The sequence below is a fragment of the Orbicella franksi genome, chromosome 11 (assembly GCF_964199315.1).
Source record: "Orbicella franksi chromosome 11, jaOrbFran1.1, whole genome shotgun sequence".
Taxonomy (NCBI): Eukaryota; Metazoa; Cnidaria; class Anthozoa; order Scleractinia; family Merulinidae; genus Orbicella; species Orbicella franksi.
Window position 1 is genome coordinate 8,885,325 of NC_138155.1, and position 21,576 is coordinate 8,906,900.

At 37.3% G+C, this 21,576-nt stretch overlaps 2 protein-coding genes and 1 pseudogene across 2 annotated transcripts in view; 1 reads left to right on the forward strand and 2 right to left on the reverse strand.

Moving 5' to 3' along the window:
* LOC145502454 (uncharacterized) overlaps positions 1-21,576 on the forward strand; it is a 77,487-nt gene that overhangs the window by 40,684 nt on the left and 15,227 nt on the right. The window lies entirely within an intron of this gene.
* On the reverse strand, positions 3,473-6,903 carry LOC145503316 (adenosine receptor A3-like; annotated as a pseudogene).
* LOC145502446 (uncharacterized) overlaps positions 21,442-21,576 on the reverse strand; it is a 1,403-nt gene continuing 1,268 nt past the window's right edge. The window contains exon 1 of the mRNA XM_081481773.1: positions 21,442-21,576. This exon is cut by the window's right edge and continues 1,268 nt beyond it. The gene's annotated coding sequence lies outside the window, so the exon portion shown is untranslated.

A 21,576-nucleotide genomic window follows, 5' to 3' on the forward strand; every position in this document is an offset into this window, starting at 1 on the left:
GTAATGTACTGTAGTGTTCCTGAACGCTCTTTTTGTTTTATAACAGTGAGGTGCCTTGTTTCCATGTTAAACAGAAATTGTTAGAAAATTTTCTTTCACATAAGGTGGGCAAATTCTGACAGAGAAAGTGGAGTCTGCATTTATGCCTACATTTGTGCAGTTTGAGTAATCTTACTGTTTTGATCAATTCTGAACTTTCCTATCCTCTTAGGTACTGTTTGATATTGTTTTTTTAAACTTACAGCTACTGTAATTTTGAAGTGCATAGATCATTGTAATACAATGTGTGATGTTTACAGTTACTTATATTAATAGACTGCTGTGAAGAAAATGGTTCTTCATCACTCTCTCAGTATAATCTGAGTGTATGGAATCTGTTAAGAATTATGCTATATTTGTATAAAATTTCTAATTTAATATTGTTATGAAGAAAAAATATTTTTATTAGACATTGTTCAGGCAGGCAGCAAGATCTAAACCCTGTCTTCAGTGTTATGATTTAATGTGGCTACATTGAATGTAACACTGGCTTTGCAGGGGATCAGAAATTCTGAATCTTCTCCTGTGTTCTTTGGGGGATCAGAAATTCTGAACCCTTTCTAGAGTTCTTTAGGGGATCAGAAATTCTGAACCCTTTCTAGAGTTCTTTGGGGGATCAGAAATTCTGAACCCTTTCTAGTGTTCTTAGGGGGATCAGAAATTCTGAACCCTTTCTAGTGTTCTTTGGGGGATCAGAAATTCTGAACCTTTTCTAATGTTCTTTGGGAGATCAGAAATTCTGAACCCTTTCTAGTGTTCTTTGGGGGATCGGAAATTTTGAATCCCCTCTTGTGTTGTTTGGGGGATCAGAAATTTTGAATCGTTTTCTATGGAGGTACCTCTCGAGACAAGAAATTCAAAAAAATCATTTGGTTTCTTATGCGTGACTTAAACATTACATTTCAGTTCAAATAAAGAATAGGAAATTGCTCGGAAGAATTTTTTCATTCCTTGCAAACAGGGAAACTTTTCCTCTGAGTTTTAACACCAGTTTAAGATTCTTAGTATATTGCAAATATCGTCTTTGGAATTAAATGGCAATCATAGATTTCCGTCTAAGCTCTACGTTTCACTTTAGGCCAATTTTGCACTCATTTCCAACGAAACTTCCAAGCCTGCAACGTAAAAATAACTTTTCTCCGAGACAGGTTTCTATTTTACACCGAAAAAGTAGCCATTTTTGAAGTGGTTCTCAGTATTTACTCTGAATTTTATCAAATTGGAACACCACATTTTAGTTTGGAAGGCGTTTGAATGGTCGCTAGACCAAACCGCATTTAATGAATTGAAATCAAAGCTGGGTGAGCCTGATATTGATATGTTTGCGTCAGGGCTAAACCACAAGACAACCCACTATATAGCCTGGAGACCAGATCCAGGGGCAGTAGCTATTGATGCCGTTACTATAGATTGGTCCCACTATAACCTTATCTATTGTTTCCCTCCGTTTAGTCTCATCGGCAAAGTCCTTCAGTTCATACAAGAGAGCAAAACAACAGCCATTCTAGTTTACCCACATTGGCCAACACAGTTCTGGGTCCACTCCTGCTTCAGTTAATGAAATCTCCACCGGTAAAAATCAAGATGCACAAGAAGATTCTAACATTGCTCCATCAACCAGAAGAAGTTCACCCTCTGTTCCCCAAACTTCAGCTTCATGGATGTCTTGTGTCTAGTCATCATTAATTAATCAAGGCGTAACATGGAAGCCTTTGAACACCATCTTGGAATCATAGTGACCTCTTTTCCTGTACCATCAAAGCCACACCAAACTGCTTCAAGACTGAACTCGGATATCACATGCTTGCTATCTCACGTGACCTCCTCATTCCTGCAAATGCCACGGTAGAATTTCAATCAAACTTCAACTTCCAGGTAAGTCTCGCTTAATTTTCCAGTTTAGAGTTAATTTTAATTAAAAAAGAAAGCCGCAAGAAAGAAAACTAAATGTTAGCATTATTATTCAAATTTCTTAGAGTATTGTTGTGACAGTAAATAATGTTTTACTTATTAGACAGTAGACAATGTCCTGAGGTCTTTCAGGTAATAAGAAAAATCATGCCAGGGATCGCTTATCTGGTAGGCAAAGACGGCATATCGCAAAAATTAATGTCTAGTAATATGTGGTCTGAAGGCTGTAGCCATATTTATCTAATGCTGGTTATATATAGCACAGTATCCCATTAGATAAGGAGACAAACTAATACAGTTATATGCAAATGCAATTGTGATATTTGAACAGTTCTTAACAGGAACTTTTTGGCATGGAAAGTGATATAAGCCTTCGAGTTTGGATTATAAAGTTTATCTTGACCTTGATCAAGAGGGATATCACACTAATCCCACGGTTGTTTGATAATTAGATAATTGTGGTATATTTTATTTTGTTTTATGAAAGATAATTATTACTAAACTTAGTTGCGAGTGCAAATTTTAAAAAAATATGACGTCAGTCTTTTTTTTTTAAGCTTTATTGGGTTTCAATTATCAAAAAAGAATACTACCCAAAGTAATAAATAAATAAATAAATAAATAAATGGATAAATGGATAAATAAACGAAAAAAAAAGGTATAATAACCAAAAAGGCAAGCTCGATCGAGACCAAAGGATCCATGCAAGGAGCCGCCCAAGTAGAAAGTTGATGTTTCTTCAGCGCCACCCACGCCAGGCCGGAGAAATTTGAAAAAGCAGCTTTGTTTTTACTGTTAGGCCTACCATCCATACTAATCTGTCACAAAAACAGAGCTTTTCGAAAACGTTCTTCTTATCGGAGGAATTGGAAAACTCCGGCTTTTCGTTTCAGTGTGAACGGAAAACATTTTAAACACGGAGCTTCTCGAAAACGATGTCGCCGCGATAATCATGGGATTTCCAAGCCCAAGTTTTCCTCAAACAGTAATTAAAAACGAGTGACGATTGTTGCTTTTTCAAATTTTTTCGTTGTAGGGTGGAGCGGAACTAAGTATTAAAGAGTGAGGAATAATCCCGATTTGCATTTAGAGAGAATTCAAAGCCGCTTTAATCCTGTATTATGGGTGTTTGGTCCGGCAAAGAAAGTCTTTTATACATCCTGAGATAAAAAAAAAAAAAAAAAAAAAAAAAAAATTAATCGAACCGAAAGACACCAACTACACAACAAAAAGGTAATACTATATTTAAAATAGTGCTCTGGCCATGTTAATAAAAATAACGAGAAACTGTTATGTTGTCAAGGCAGGAGTTGATATTGAGCTGAAAGACCCACGCAAATCGCCGGTAGCTTTCACTTATAACCATTAGGTCTCCGCAATAGAGCATCTTTTGCTTCAGGGTAGGGATAAGTGTTTGAATCGTTGGATTTTCGTAAAAGATTTGTGTTCTCACGCTTCACAAATAAAATTTATCATTTTTTTCCCTAATAATAATCCTTGGCATGTAATTATACGTGTAATTATCTTTTTTTTACAGGATTAATTTTGAACCATGTTTTTAAGTCCATCACTTGGTCTCTGTTTACCCTAAAAGCAATAAACTTGATGAAATGGCCAATTACAACGTGATATTTCATGTGATGGTGTCAGGTATCGATTGATTAAAGTTTAAAACTCTCCCCAGTACCCTGTGAAACTCTGTTGTAGTAAGCGCCAATATAGTACTGCGCACTAATAAGCGTTGAATCCCGGAAACACCGAGGACAAGTCGCATTGAGAACTAGGGCATTGTATAGTTAACATGAGAAACCACAAAAAATGTCTGATCGAGACCTTCATTCCTTGCCTCACTTCCTTCATCTTCCAGCAGTACAGAAATCTGTTTACAGATGAGTTGGACAATACAAGAGATATTGCTGCTTCCAAAGATAGGTCAAGTAATCTGTGTGCATTTCTTTGTTGTTAAATATCGTAGCTACGATAGCAAATGGAAGATAACAAACCGCTGATGCAATTTGTACCCATAATGCACTAGACAGAGTCCCTTTGTACCGTTCTATGTTCCACGAAGTTCTTCCCCCGTTTGTTTGACCTTGGTGGACATTTTCTTGTACCTGTGCTTGGTGATGGCGAAGCGTCAGGTAGATTTTCGTATAACAGAGAAACGACGTTACTGTGCAGAATAACATCGCTATACAAATGATGGATATAGTAATACGAAAGTTAAAAAATAATATTATTGCAACTTCAAGGCAAATAAGCCAAAATAAGGCGACAACAATCCACACACGTCTTAAGGTTACCATTTGTCTGTATCTTAACCCCGAGAGAAGAGCGAGAAGTCTATCTACACTTATTGCAATCAGTGTTAATAGAGACACCCCTCCGAAAATTACACCCAAGAAATTAAAAAGAATGGAAAGATAGTAACAACTTTTGGAGTCTTCTGGTGACGCCAAAAAGGCAGCATGCAGAGGCTGCGTAATGAGACCCACACAAAGATCCGTGGTTGCTAGGCAACCCAGCAAAAGTTTTGATGGGGGATGAAGAGAGGACACCTTTTAAAGAGCAACAATGATCAAAACATTCCCCAAAAATGCAATTAAAGCTAGCGTACTGTTGACTGTCGAATACACAATCTTTTGATGTGTTCCACTGAGACCCGACCTACACAGAGTAGTGCAGTTTCCTCCTTCGGTTAAGTTTGAGTTCGCCATTTTTTCGTTCTTCTTTCAGCTTGTGTTAGTGTTGATATTCCTTTATCTTTGTCACTCCTTTTGTTGGAGTCCGCAATCTGTCATGAAGATGTTTCCAACATTCTTCTAATGCGTCGTCCAGCGGGTAGTAGGTCTTTTCTGGTTGGTAGAAAGCAAAACGTTTCCAAGGAAATTGCTTTTAGTGATAAATAGTACCTGATTCATTTTAAGAACATTGAGTCATGAAGTAAGAAAAAGTAAGACCAAAAGCTACTACAAATTTGCGATATTGGCAGAGAAATGCTGCCGAACACATGCAAATATAAATCTGTCATTTCATTTCATTTCGGTTGCTGACAACTTGTGTTGTCTTGCTGTTTTAACAACGATCAAAGAACCCAACATTTTAGAGCTTATCTTTTCTTAGTCGTTAAATCTTGAAAGTCCGTGCAATTACTTTCGAGGTCTGTCTTCTCTGAAAATTATTAACATTGGCTAGGATGACGTACATATATTTGGGCGTCTTTTAAACATGCATGCAAAATATAACCATGCTTCTTTTGTGTTCCGTGCCGCAGTGCGTTAGTCTTTGTTTTCTTAGTATTATAGATAAAATTCGTAATTCAGGGATATAAGTAGCGTTATCAGCCTTCCGCTTCAGGTGATAAGGCTTACATCGACAATGAACAACATAATCCATTTGCAGTAAGTTATCCAATGTTTTCCTGTTGTCTGCATCAGTCACTTGATTATGGTAGGAGACATACCAAAAAGTAATGTTAGATTAAAGCAGTTACGGACACTAAATACTAAACATGATCTTGGTTCTTTTCTTTCCTCTCAAGCACAAGCTGTCTTTTTTACTTGATATAACACTCGACTTTTTTGAGACATGAGACACGAGACATGAGACATGAGACATGAGACATGAGACATGAGACATGAGACATGAGACATGAGACGTGAGACATGTCAGCTGTTCCCAGCCTGCTCAATTATAAATGACATTTAGAGAAGATTCGAATACTCGAGTGTTCGAAAACAGTAAAGAAAATCACGTCCCTTTTTTTTTTTTTTTTGTTACACTGGACTTTCTTCCCTTACGTTTCAATGGCTCAATTTTTATAGCTGATAATACCATTGTTAATAAAAACTTTAAACGTTTTAGCTCATTTGCTTGTAGAACAACGACGACAACAACAACAACACCAACAAAACACACACAAAAGGTGACATGTGTTAATAGACTCCTAATAAGCAAAACAATCGTTTTCGAATGGACCAGAATATACCATTATATTCAAAATGTTCATCGTTGATATTTGAGTGAGTATTTAAGGCGCGTAGTATTGCCTCAGCAGATAACAAATCTTTTTGCGTTGGTCGCAAATGTCATTAATCTTTCTTATGATGCAAACACTTATCCTCCCCTCTTCACAGTAATTTCACGAATATGCTAACAATGGAAATGAACATTAAAGTTTATTAGAATATAAATGTCTAAAAACGTGGTCCCTGAGATAAACAACATGAGGTAGAAAATTAAAAAAGCCAGCCATATCCTGTGGTGATTACAAACATAAATGAATAAAAGTTAATGTTGTTAATGAATTAAAAAAAGAATCCAAATCAGTTTGGAAAAATGCCAGTCAAAATACCGTTGCCATAGAAACATAAGTGTGGAGTACAATGACGGGTCTTAGGAATATGTTGCCAGAAAGTATTTCACATGAGGTAGCAAAGTTTTGCAACTGTTGGTCAAATATTGATTTTTATAGCCGGCTTAAGTCACAATCAATATATATATATATATATTTTTTTTTTTTTTTTTTTTCACGAGGTGTCTGTATCCCAATCCCAACAACAGGGCGAAAAGTCTGTCTACACTTGTGGCAATTATTTTTGACGGAGATACTCCACCCAAAATCACGCTGAAATTATTAAAAAGTGTAGAAAGATAGTGACAAAGCATGGACTATTCTTCGGAAATTGTATGTGCTACAAAAAGAGGCGATGTGATGAGACACACGCAGAGATCGGTGCCGGCAAGACAACCCAGCAAAATCTTTGATGGCGAATGAAGAGTCCACACCTTTTGAAGCGCAACAATATTCAGAGCATTTCCAAGAAATGCAGTGACAGATAAAGAAATGTTCACTGCTAAAATAAGTAGTTTTTGATGCGCTGCACAAGAACCTGTCGTGAAAAATAAGTCAGGAGTTGCCGTGCTGCTTTCATCTGATGGTAAGTTCGCCATTCTTCGTCCTTCTCTCAGTTTACTGTTAGAATTCTTAATGTCCCTTTAGATTGTTATCCCTAAACCTTTTTTTTTTTAATGAGTCGATGGCTCGCCAAAGAGACGTTTTTAAGCCACTTTTTTCATCCAGAAGATCGTGTCAGAGGCTCAGTTGTTTTTCTGATGGCAAGAAAGTTCTGAATGTGAGGAATTACTTTTATTATGAATAGCAGACCTTCTGAGAACACACTAGTGATTTTTGCTTTGGATGTTTTAAAAAGCATTAAATATGAAGTCAATTTGATTTAACTGAAACATCCCTATAGTTAGGTTCTGACCAGCTTTGATCGGAGGAGGTCTTCGTTATCTCATTTGGTCTTTACTTGCGCCATTGATACCAAAAGATACTTGTACTTTTACAGGTAAGAAACAATCAATCAATCAATCAATCAATCAATCAATCAATCAATCAAATACCCAATCAATCAATCAATGAAAGCTTTATTAACCTATCAGTGGGACACACCCCTCTACTTATCGGCGACAATTTATTAACTGTTTGAAGCCTGGGTAAAACCTAAGAACCTAAATAATATATTATATCGATTAACAATTAAAACCGTAGTTATACAAAATAAAAACAAAACAAAACGAATCGGAAAAATGAATTGCGTTATGAATTACAAAGAATGCAAATTCAGCAATTGTCATCATCTCCCATCATTTACTTAGTTCATAATTGCAAATACGATTTTCCAAACTACCCATGCAGTGATGGTATATAAGGTCCTAATTTCGCCCGATAGTCTACTCTACAACTTAGTTCGCAGTTAGGGTAGCGAATGTTAGGCAGTACAAATGAAATTAATGATGATAATAGGACTGAGCGGAGTCCAATTCGGTCTGTAATCATACGAGTGATTAACGAAATCGGACGACCGCGAAGCGGGAGTCCGATGTGTTAATCACGATTGTGATTACAGACTGAATTGGACGACGCGATGCCCTGTTACCAATTAATCAAAACTACGACAAAATTCGAGAAACGAACAAACCATCGATTGAGCGCTGAACGATTTAACGTCGTTATGAATGCTGAAAAACACAGCAGTTTACTCAATAAAGTGCACCGCAACAGCGCGCGCAAAATGACGCGCACTGTCCAATGACAAGCACGACGCGTACATTGTCCAATTGTTAGGCTGATTTAGCAAGAGAACGGGAAAGGTACTTGACGACGGCGTGCGCAGTACAAATACCCAAATATGGTCAGATGACGACTGCAGGGCGCGCGGAATAACCTGGATCATGTTCTAATTTGACCATATATGGGTATTTGTACTGCGCGCGCCGTCGTCAAGTGACTTTCCCGTTCTCTTGCTAAATCAGCCTAATGCTCAAATCGGGCTACTGATGGCCAATCACGTTCGAGAATTTTGTTACAGTTTTGATTAATCAAATTATTTGCAAGAAAAATAGAAACTCAATGTATTTCTTTACAAGCCAAAAGGAAATTAAAGGATCACGGCTTTTGATGTGCATTACGTCATAAAACAACGAGCACGCAAGATAAGGGACTCGGCATGGTACTAGTTTCCAATTGGAGGAAAGTCTATTAGTCTGGTTATAAACGACAATGTCATTTTGCAGTCACATAATTAGCTTTACATTATGAAATTGGACTGCTAAATTATTTTCTTTCGAAACATCGGTATGCGACATATTTAACTCGATAAACAGTTAAGCTTTCTGATTGTGCCCTTCACTGCTTGCCTAACCTCCCTTATTTTCCAACAGTAAAGAAATGGGTTCAGTGTTGAATTAAAATAGAATAAAGAAAGCGTCAAATGCCACGTAAGGTCAAGGGATGGCGTAACTGACCCAGTGACTGCAAATATTGCAACAGTTATAGCGTATGGAATATAACATAGCAGTAACGTCATTTGCACCCATAGTGCACTGGACACCGTTTTTCTATACCGTGCCCTATTCAGTGGAATTCCTCCCCCGTCTGGTTTACGTTGGTGTGAATAGTTTTGTACCTTAGATCGTTGTTGTCGCATTGTGAGGAAGATTTTCGTGTAAGAGAAGATCGAGGCACAAGTGGTCAATATGAGACCCAAGCTGGCGATACCTGTGGCAACAGCTCTGTCGTAAAAGAACATCATTGCAGCGGCGGTGCTGGATAACCAAAACACAAATACCAAGACACGGACACTTTTCAAGGTTACTATTCTTCTATATCTTAGTTCCAACATCAACGCGAGAAGTCTGTCCACACTAATGGCAGTCACAGTAAACATGGATATTCCACCAAAAACTGTGAATGTCGTGTTCACGAGGAAGGACAAAACACGATAGCAAGGCGAATGAAAATACAAACGAGAAGCGATGTAGAGAGGCTGTGTAATAAGGCCCGCACAGAGATCGGTGCACGCTAGACAACGAAAGAGAAGTTTGGAATGCGGATGAAGGCACGACACCTTTCGAAGCGCAATAATGATCAAAAAATTCCCCAAAAATGCGGTGATGGAGGTTAACATGTTGAACGCTAGAATGAATTTTCGTTCCCAAGGTATTGCATTAGTGTCGACTATCTTGCAAACGAAATCTTGAATTGTCGTGCCATTCTCCCTTCCAGTTTGGTTTGCCATTTTCCTGTTACAATTCTTGTTCTTTCGATAGTTTCCACGGTGGTTAATGTTCCTTAAGTCCTGTATCAAAGCCCCAAGGACATGTAATGTTGGAGGTTGATGTTTCACCCTCTCTGATATCTGTCCGATCCTGACAGAAAATAAGGAATTGTAGTTCTAGTTAGAATTGTAGCTATGGACCAGGAGCTTATACGGAGATAAATGACACGGTCAAGTTTAACAACAGGTGTACAAACAACGGTAATACTCAGGGAATCTATTTGCATTTCTATTTGCCTTGAGCTTTGACGGAACAAGAGGTTTTTTTCCTACTTACTTAGTCCCATGCAACCTTGTTTAAAGCTTTCAAGTCTGCTATGGACTAACATTCATTGCAAAACACCTACCTTTTTTTCCAAACAATAATATACCAAGGTGAAAGGCAAGTGTGAACGATAAATTTGTAATTTTTAATTTGCCCTTCTTGACAAAACTGCAATGTCATTGAGCACCTCCCTACATAACAATGCGATTTATTACTCATCAATATCATTGCATGAATAATAATGATACATTTCGAGTGTTTTTTTCTTGAGCAACAACACCGGAAATGCTTGATTTCGTTGCATATTTTAAATTCTGTGTCCGTTTTAGCACAAAAGGTACCACTCGATTGATTTGGCGGATTCTAGATATACTATTTTCAGGCTCTTCTGCTTTGTTCTCGTTTTACTTTATACAGTTTGCGATGTTTGCGTTAGAAATTCCATTGTCTAACGGCCACGGCGTTGTCTATAATTAAAAGTATTTTAAAATAAAACAAATTCAGGCTGAAAAAAATGAGAGATAAAAGGGGAAACGATAGTTCACACTACTTTCCGCAATGCTTCTTTATCAAACAATAACAATTAATTAACCAGTCAGTTATTAGCTGTATTCTTAGTTGAGTTTATCTAGAAACACGTAGCACAAAACTGAATAAACGCAACATTCATGTCAAATGAACTTGATAAAAATTTCGATTTAAAATAACACGCTGGAGCCAAGAGCAAGGCATCAAAGTAGAAATTTGCTCCTTACGTGGCAAGTAGCGATCTTGAAATTGAAAACGCGATAATCAAGATTCGATCCGCTTTGATAGAATTAAAGACAAACAAAATCTTGGATAAAGTTTGTCTTAAATTAAGACAAGTAGAGACAATTAAATTGTATTGAAGATCTGACTTTAACTTTTGAAAGTCCAAACTTAAAATTTAAAAACGAGTAAATTACTCCCAATCTTTCCCTAAATAGAGGTGTTGCTTGTTCGTGCCGGCAGTTTCTAAACTTTGAAAATATAGTCATGCCATCCACGCTCCTATATAATACGTTTTCAATTATTTAACTTATTAAAGGGAGATAACTAATGATTGGTTCACTGGATCTCGGTTACCAGCCATTACACCTGCGTTTGACCTTATCTGGAAATGAATGCGGTAAATGTCGTTCGGCATAAACTTTTTCGCGGGAAGCCAAGTTTCGTCCCCCCAAAAAATGGATTAAAAAAGCAGATTCGATGAGCTATCTACAGAAGAAATACAGGAAATTATGGACAATGCCGCCTCAGTAACAACAAAAAGGCCACAAAGTTCGAGATTAGATTATTTAACGGTCCCCTTAAAAGTTACAAAATTAAAGTATGACCGTCGAGATTTTACGCATTCATGAAGATTACGTAACAAAAACAATGTTTACCCTAACAGAATGGCTTACTCGTCCTAGTGGCATCAAATTTTCCACATCGATATAAGAAATGTCAAAAGAAGAACTGAATGTTTGTTTGAAGTGTTGTTACACTTCTGCGAGGAAGAAAGATGGCACGTATTACAAAACTTCATCCACGAAATCCAGAAGAGCCGACATTGATCATTTCCTTCGCACGCGGCCGCACAACAAACCGTTTTCCACTATCTCTGACCAGGCAAATGAATTATTTGAGCATTTGTAAAAGACCTCAGGAAAACAGGCATCATTGCCTCAGGAAAACAGGTATCATTGCTCATTTCTAATGAGCAGATGAGGAAACTGTTCGACTTAAGCGAGCTCGGATCGGTCGAGAGTAAAAATCCCGCACAGCTACAGAGGACGACCTAGTTTTATCTCGGTCTCTTTTTGGCCACGAGGACGAGAGAATCAACGACAGCTAGCGCCAACAATTCTGTCCTTGCGAAAAACACCTCAAGGAGTTGAGTGTTTTGAGCTGAACCGAAGTAAGCCCGGTTCTTTACCAGCCACGAAAAACCACCAGGGTGGCCTCGGATATTCTGAAGGTGAATGTGACGCTCGGATAGTTTTTGTCCCTGACTCTGAATCTGGCCAACAATCAGCTCCACACTGACAGCTCGAAATGCCAAGGCTTTAAAAGCACGGAAATCCTGAAAGAGGTCTTGTCGAGCATAATTTTGGCACAACGTCTGTGTCACATGGCGATAAAAGTTTTCCGCAGCATTATTACAACGGCAATGTGCAAGTGCACAAGTATTCGGCTCTTCTCCATGACTCGAACTTGAACGCTTTTCAAACCTTCTGACCAAGGTTATATCTCCTTCATGTGGTAGATGTTCCTTGAATTCTATTTGATTGCAAATTCGCTTGCTTCGCTTTCAAATTTTTCATTCAACTAATTTTACAAACGACGCGCATGTCATGTGATTTCCCCCTTGTTGTTGTTTTTGCCATATCGACTTCCGGTCGCTTAGTAAAATTAAAGTCCAATAAAGTTAAGCTATAATTTTCAAGTATACAAACTCACCGAATTTAATAAAACAATTATTCCATTCGTGCTTGTTGGATATGAGATTGGTTATAGCCAACTCGTTGGCTATTTACCATCTCATATCCAACGCGCGCTCATGGAATAATTGTTAAATATCTTCAAAACTATAAGAAGTCGTATTAAGTGATTTACTTAGGTGATGAAATATATTTAAATGGTTTGTTAGTTTGAAAGTAATAATTTTATAATTAATGATTCAAATTTATTATACATAATTTGTAATCTGATTATTAATTCACCCCTTTTTCTTTTCTGTTCGCAAAACACTGAAATGGTTAATAATAGTGTATTGGTCTTACTTCACATAGATATCAGTGCATTTGAGTTTTCAACTATGGGCAGTAACAACCATGCATGCAATATGCAATATACGTTTCACTATAGTCAAGAAGGGAACAGAAAACTGCATCGACAAGATCCCAGGCAATATTAGAATAACAGAGCTACAGAAGACCGTCCTCCTTGGAATTACTCACATACTTAGGAGGACTCTATCCATCAAGTAATCCAGCAGACTTATGACTGCCCTAGGCTCACGGATTGAACTCGGCACCATGAGTTAAAAGCGGCAAGACTTTAAGGACTTATAATAATAATAATAACAATAATAATAATAATAATAATAATAATAATAATAATACAATTGTGAATAACTACTGTATGTTCAGGTACCAAACGGTTCAAACCTACGTTTATTTATTTTTCTAGTACTCAACTCATTCATCACCTTCACAGATATTAAAACCTAATTAAAAACCCACATGGCCTAAATTGCCAATGAGTACTCCCAAAATAAAAGAACCTATTTTGCCAGACTTCAAAAGATGTTGCTCCTTGCAAGCTGGTTTTTGCTGTATTTATGATGCAATATGCCAATATGTTACACTAAACGAGTAGTGATTGAACAAAACAACATTCAATTCTTGATCATTGTAATGCTGTGTACATCACACAAAGATCCTTTTGGCCATATTTTACATCAGAAACCAAGCAGACACGTTAAACAAATATCAGCTGTATTCAAACAAGAACCAGAAAACGGTGGCTTTTGAAATATATTTCTTATATATATGTTTCAGTGAAATGAATTTTTGTGTCTTTTAAGAATAAAACTTTGGTGGAAATCATGCTTGCCTATTGAACTGAATACAGAAAACTCCTTCCGAAACAACTTGTTTGACAATATTTACTGGACCAATGGCCACCTTCCCCTTTATTGCACATTGGAACATCTCAAGTTATTGATGTTTCTTTTAGCTGCTTGTAAATTGTGTTTTTTTCCCCTACGGGCGTGACTTGAAACTCTTCTGAATGGATCTTTATTAAGGGCTGAAAAAATCGCTAAATAGCCAATAATCAAAAGTTAGGGGAGACAAATCACTTCTTTTGGTGCTATTTAGGGGTTTTGGATTTATAACGTTGAATAATAATATACATAAAAAAATTACTCAATTCTGATTGGCTGAGAGCAGTGCAGTTTAAGTGTAACACCAGTGCAAAAAGAGTAACAACAGTGCAAAACGTGTATCACCAGTACAAATTACACATCGTAATTCTGGATTATGATTGGTTGAAAGACAATAGGAAATTTTCTGAGTCAATGATATCACGAAAAATGATGAGGTCAATTTTGAGCGGAAACTTTGAAAAAAGTTTACTCGAATGAAAAACAAAATGGCTTCAAAAAAGATATTCCGACACTTTCTCCCCGCAAATTGTTTCATGTTTATATTATCAATAAGTAATCATACAGTTTTTCTCTTTCAATTTGGAAATAATTTCCACTTGTGAGTTTTTCAAAAAGCTCAAATTGCACTCGCCGAAGCGGCTCCTGCAATTTCGGCTTTTTGAAAAACTCACTTGTGCAAATTAATTCCAAATTGAATTCGAAACCGTATGATTACCGACACTTACAGTCAGAGTCAACAGAAACTACATAAATGATTTCGTTCAGTCCCGCCACTCCTTAAGTCACGTCAAGTCATGTAATCTTCATTTAGGCAGAGTAGCTCCATCAGTCATAGGCTGGTAGCAAAAGGGGCCCTGCGTAAAATTAAGACTACATGATAACAAATTCAGAATTTAAAAATTACTGCAAAGTTATGTATAAGGAGTTTAAAAATTGAACAAAAAGGAAATTACATATCTATGAAGTATAATTTTTCTAGATAAATACAATAAAAGAGAACAATCAAAGTATATCTAAGTATTATATTGGTGTAAAACTAAGGGCTAAAATAAAAACTAAGAGAATTCTTAAAAATGGAAAGCCACGTGGCTTCTTTTACTGATGTGAGTACATCATTAAAAAGAACCGTGCCTGAAAATCTTAGTCTAGATCTGCATTATTTTTTCATGCTTTTTCATTCTCTTCAATTCCTCTCACTCCACACACAGGTTGCACCTTCAGTTTCTTCTAGTTACGTTGATGCGTCCGTTGGTTTGCCGGTTTACTGATTTTCCAATTTTCTAGCCAGCATTTTAGAAACGGTAGTTAAATGTCAGCGCTTCTGCACGCATTGCGTGCGGTTTAATTTTGCCTTCCCAGAACACAGTCCTTAATCTTGGGCGTCCTGTGCTTTCAACCTATTTTGACATTTTTTTTGTCGAATTTCTGCATTTTCTGCGCCATTTTGAATGACGTCATACGTCATACGTCATATGTGCAAAAGACTATCACGCACCTTGTGGTTTTCGTAGTAGTCGGAGCAAGTCTGAGCATTCTAAAGCTAGGGACTACCGCGTACTTTAAAGTTTATTTTATATATTCGGGAACACGACTTTGAATCGCCTTCGCTTTGGGATCTTAACCATGAACAGCTATATTTCTTTGGCTGTAGTTTAATTGCATTTGTTGATTAGTTCCAGTCGCGACAGATTGCTCAGTCTTTATCGGGTCGAATATTGATCGCTCGAATATGGTTTGGAATCGGTGCCGGAAAAGTAGCCTTAAGGCAAGATCCATATGAGTAAGCCTGAATCAAGGAATGGCAATGTGAAAATAGTGTCACCAGGGGGAAATATTCGAATCAGTCACACGAAGTTTGCTTACGATAAACAAGGACGCGATCGCAAATATTTGCCTATATTTGTGCTTCCAGCGTAGAAAATTGTACGTGAAAATATTTACTTTTACAAATTAGCTTTTACGCTTAAACAAATTACCAGTTAATGTGAAATATTTAGCACGAAATAATGTCAATAATTTTGAGACACCTCAGTTCAAATCACCTAATTAACGCTGACGATCACTCTATATACGCAAATTAGTTCGACCAACTTATGCGGTATATAGATAAATACTAATATTAATGAAAGATTAAGGGTGCGTTCGCCAATTTGACGCCGTCACTTTAATATAAATATCTTAAATGATTTCACTAGCTGACTTTCAACCTCTTTCTATTGCCAAAGTCAACATTTTTCATCAAGAACCAAGGTTTTACAGGCAGATATATCATAGTGTCAAAGTCCATGCCAGTGAAGAGAATCCCTGTGTAAACTACGATTTGTTGATACGTTGCGTGCGGCGCCAGTTTCCGCTTAGCCTCACAAAAATATTGACATTATTTCGTACTAAGTATTTTCACATTAACTGGTAATTTGCTTCTTTTTTTTTTTTTTTTTTTTTCTTTCTGCACCATCGACTTGAAGGCGAGTCCTAAGGCCCCATCCACACGTATCCGGATATTTTTGAATCCGCAACTTTTTCTTTCGGGATTCAAAAATTTCTCCGTCTACACGTGGCGTATTCAAATCGAATTCGCCTGTCCATAACCATCCCATGGTATCCAGATTCACCCTAGAGAAACTAAACCTACACGTTGTGCCGCCATATTGGTTTACTGTTCGGTAAGAGACTGGACATGATTTGGCTACGTCATCGGATTTGAAAATATCCGGATTTACCGTCCACACAGATTCGTTAAGGATTTATTTTTTTCACTCTGGAGAGTGGATTGAAAAATATTTGGATTGGCTGCCGAATTCGCCGGATGCGTGTGGACAAAAGTAGTATCTGGAAATAAAAAGTTGCGGAATCAAGAATATCCGGGTACGTGTGGACGAGGCCTAAGACACCAAAAAATGAGAAAGACCTTTTGATCTGATTAAGATAAAAAACATCATGTTAACTTACTCTTCTGTCACCATAGGATAGCGCGCTGTTTTCCTAATGTAGCTGAGTTCGTGAGTAAAAGACGCTATAAACAGAAGGCTTATAGCGCACGTGGATAAAGCAAGAGGTCTTCTCGAATGAATGAACCGTCTCACGTCCAAGCTCCAGACACGGACAGACGACATTGTTACGAAATTAAGCCGAAGACGTAGGACCACAACTTCATCAGTAATATTAGTTACTGTTGCGTGTCACCCTCATAAAACGAAGTCTCTTACTTACTTCCTTACCAGAGGGCTTTGTCTCGCTGCACGGAGGAAGTCGCTTAACGACAACTCTAAGAAGCGAACATCGAACCGTCTGGTCATGATAACAATGGTGTCGCTACCTGTCCTAATAGTCATTTATAACTCTTCAAACCAAATTTTGACTAGTGGACATATTTGAGTGGGATTCGTTATGAAACTAAGGCAATCGAGAATGGAAAGGCTTTGGAGTGTTATAGAGAAAACTGGGCAGGACCAAAGGACCGAGATCGTCGGGCCGTTTACCTTCATCTTTTCACAGTGTAAAGGCTATCCAAACAGATTGAAAACCACGACATTTGCCGAGGTAGGCGTTTGCGTTTTTCTTCGAAATGTATCACCACATCATCATTTTGGCCTCTCAGGCGGTTTAAAATTCGAGTTTAATTAAAATGGCGAGATATCGGGCAACTTTAGGTAAGCCTGAAAGATACCTCGTACAAATTCCTTAAACTCTGCATTTTATATTTACACGGACATCTTTTTGATAGTCTTTTACACTGTTATCAATATCCAGTTTAGTTAAAACTGGTATCTACACGCAAATCGGAGCAATTGATCTCGCAAAGTCCAATAAAAATCATTAGTCAGAAATATTCAACGTCCAACTTTTAGCAAAGAATATCACGTTATTTCGATCTTCTGCGATTTGTATTCATGATTTACAGAATAAAGACCTGATTGATGATTTTATGTATCTTCCAGTTAGTACGCGCGCTGTGATTGGTCAATTTAGCTGGCCGTACTCTCCCGTGCGGCCCGCTAAAATTTATATTTGTCGCCAAAGGAAATACGAGAATTAAAATAACTTCACTAGTGGCCCAAGAATATCCACAGAAAACCAAATGATATAGAAAAGGAAAAAAAGAAAAAAAAAAAGTTACAGCTGGCTTAAATGCCAAAAATAAAAACAAATTTATGTAATAGATTCAGTTAAAAAAAAATAAATGAAATCGAAATGTCGTCTTGGACAGGAAATACACTACTGTGTTAACAACTTTCCTTCCTTTTTTAACGATCTATTTCATTATTTCGCTTTATTTTTGACTGCCTTCAAATCAGTTCAGTATCAGTCCTTGTTACTGTAGATAATCTTGAGTTACCATCCCAATTATCAGATACTGACTACATTTATTTAGTTATCTATTTATTTTATTGTTATTATTATTTTGGCAGGGTCGATGAAAATAATTTGTAGCGAATTTCGTTGCATCCAAGGGGTTTTGAGCTGAATATTGACAGGAGCAACATTAAATTAGTCTTGTTGAAAGTAAAAGTTTCAGTGTAATACCCGCAACAGGCACATTACGTAGACGTTTAACATCAGATTGAATAACTAAAGGTATTATGCGTGTAAAGTTGCAATTACCTTAGTTGAATATGAAAAAAAAGTCGTCAAAGTAATTGCAAGCAGGCGCTAATTTTCCAACTTTCTTATGTAAACATGGCTATGTAAAACTAGGGTGGCAATAAACTGAAAAAAAAACACGGTGTACTAACCTGCGACTATACAAACGACAACATCGTACGCTGAAAGATTTCCTATGGCAGTCCTGACATAGCAGCGATTACACCCAGCGGGAAGCGTAGAGCAAGAAAGTTTTTTTTCATAACCTGTATTTTCTCATTACGGCCCTATTTTACACGAGGAGAGAAAAGAAAGATGATGATTTATTACATAAACATCAAGGAACTGCTAGGTTAGCTTTCGCGTGAAAACATGATATTTTCACTCGTAAAAATAACGTGCATTTTCACTTGTGAAAAGATCGCATTGATACGGTATATAACATAATAAATCGCGCCTTTAGCAATGACAGTTAAATAATTCGAGCGTTATTTTATAGGTGTTTATATGTAACAAATAGAAAATTACATGGCCGCTAGGCCGCTTCGTTTGGCTGGAGATATTTCTAACTGATGATTTTGATTGGACTTTGCGAGATCTATTACTCCGATTTTCCTGTAGTTAGCAATTTTAACTAAACTGGATATTGATACCAGTTTAAACTAATATCCGAAAAATGTTTTCTGTGGAAATAAGCCGCCGCAATTTTAAAAAACGACTCGTTAAAAATGGCCAAAATTTAGGTCGCGCTAATTAACGATCTGCCAGCGATATTTGACACCTTGTGAAGACCGTAGAATTAAAGCAAAAGGCATAGGTTAATAAATCTCAGTCAACTAACAAGGGGCCAAATAGTACAACAAAAAAAAAAGAGAGAGAGAGAGAGAGAGAGAGAGAGAGAGAGAGAGAGAGAGAGAGGATCTGTACGGGTCAGCAAATGATCCCGGATCGCAAATGATCACCAAATTGGACCGCAAATGATCCCGGACCGGAAATGATCCCCATATTGGACCGCAAATGATCCCGATCAAAAAAATAAGGAATGGCATGGATTTATATCAGAGGAAGGTGAGAACATGTACACAAATAATGAACTAAAAAACATATTTTATCATTTTACAAAAATATATTCCGCACTTGCTGTTTTGTTCTTCGAAGGGTACAGATCGTTTTCGCTGTCACGCAATAAAAAAAATAAAAAAATAAATCGAAAACCAGCCAATGGAAAAAGCTAAGAAATTGTAATGTACGCTATAGAAGATAACTAAATAATATTCGTCGTAAATGTTTCCCAGAAATTTACACTGCCCAGTAAGAAAACGCCATGTTGGTGTACATCTGTGGTACACCAATATGGCGGCCGGAATATAGTTTAAAATCTGGAACTTATTTTGGCTTTCTAGGCGACTGATTATCAGTACTAAACAAACAAGCAATAACATAAGCCCTTTTTCTAATGCTCTAAATTCTAAAAAGGCTCAAAATCATGAGATAAGTATATATTTTTCAGCAAACTCGATCGTAGCCTTGTGTCACGCAACCTCCATAACTCTGGAATTCAAAATGCTCTGGTTTCCAAACGAAGCACGCTAATTGTAAACAGATATAGGTATACCGCCTCTTATGCCTGATGAGGATAAAAACACGTCACGTGAAGACGATCTATTGAATTAGAAGTCTTAGAGAAATACATACTTGTAAACATTCTCGAAATCCCGGTGGCGATAGTATCAAACATCTATCAAACAGCTAATTGTCAAACGAAGTGCAAGCCTTGGCCTTGCGTGGTCATGCAGCTGAAGTTCATAATTATAGCTTGGAATTTTGGCTTCTTAGAATTCTCAAGTAGTCATTTCCGAGGAATTAAAGCCAAAATACGACCAAGGAAAAATTACAAAACAAATTTGTTCAAATTTCCAGTGCTACACACTGGGACCACTACCCGGGGACCACTAGATGTTTTACAGAGTAATGAAGCGTTGTAGCCGGCGTTGTAGGCTTGTAGGTCTACTCAGGTGCAGCGTCTTCAATAATAGTTGCTTCTTGGTTAGATTTTAGTTTAACACTTTAGACGAGTGGCGTTAATGGCTGATAAAATTTGATTTAACTATAACACCGAATTATCAATGTTTAACAAAGGAGGATATGTAGCGTATGTTGCATTGATCATAATTTTACTGAGAATTGCAAAGAAATGTGAGCCAAGTCGTGTTTTGATGATTGAGTGGTGATATTCATAACATCGTAGTTAGCGACAAAATTTAGTCGAAAGTATGAAAAAAACAAGTTGTAAGCCATTATAATTATAAGATGGCTTTAATGAAAACATCGGTATTCACGTACGCCAATTCCCTATTTACACCATCCCACCATCCATGCCATTCCTTATTTTTTGATCGGGATCATTTGCAGTCCAATATGGGGATCATTTCCGGTCCGGGATCATTTGCGGTCCAATTTGGGGATCATTTGCGGTCCGGGATCATTTGCGGTCCTGGGATCATTTGCGGACCCGTACAGATCGAGTTTCGGGACTATACGAAGTATCTTTTAGTGTCACTTAAAGTTGCCCGAAATTTCGGCTATTTTAAACCTCTAGAAAGGCCAAAATCATGTTGCGGTGATCTCTCAACGAAATACGAACGCCTGCCTCGGCAAATGTCACGGTTATTAACCTTTTCGGAGAGTTTTTATACCGTGAAGAGATGAAGGCCGGGTAAAGGGCCGGCCTCGACCTTTTGGTCCTGCACCGTTTCCTCTGACAATGACACTTAACCTCGTATACATTGGTGCCACGTAAAATTGGTGTATCTGGTTTTACAGGTGCCATGTCTCCGACATTTAATTTATACGAGAGCTGTTATTTCGCACGGTAATTTTTTGGTGTTCGTAAATCGAAATCTATATTCGTGAAACTTCAAACAGAACAGTTTCTCTGAAATTAGTCGAGGAAAAGACAGACAAGCTTTTTTTTTCTTTTTGTCTTAGGGGAATTATTCGTTCCTATTATTAGACAACTACAACAACAACAATAGCAACAACATTTTTCTTTTTCTCAATACAAAACTGAAAAATATTATTACGAGCGCAGCGAGTGAGCTAATATTGCTTTCAACAGGTGAAATTTTGATACATGTATTGTTTTGAATAGAAGTAATTTTATTTTTAGTATATAGATAGACGAACTGTTTACCTTACCAAACGTATCAGTTTGCTGCCATGTTTTAGGTTTTTCTATATTTTATCTATCTTTTTTTACGTTACCAAACTCCTACATTCAGTGAGTTTCCTTTTTATTTCAAAGTATCATCATCATCATCATCATATTCATCGCCATCGTCATCGTCATCGTCATCGTCATCGTCATCGTCATCGTCATTGTCATCGTCATGTCCTTTCCCTCAACTGGGAAATCGGGCTTTATTGGCGATATATAGTACATGTATGGGCCAAAATTTTCATCTTGCTTTAAATTT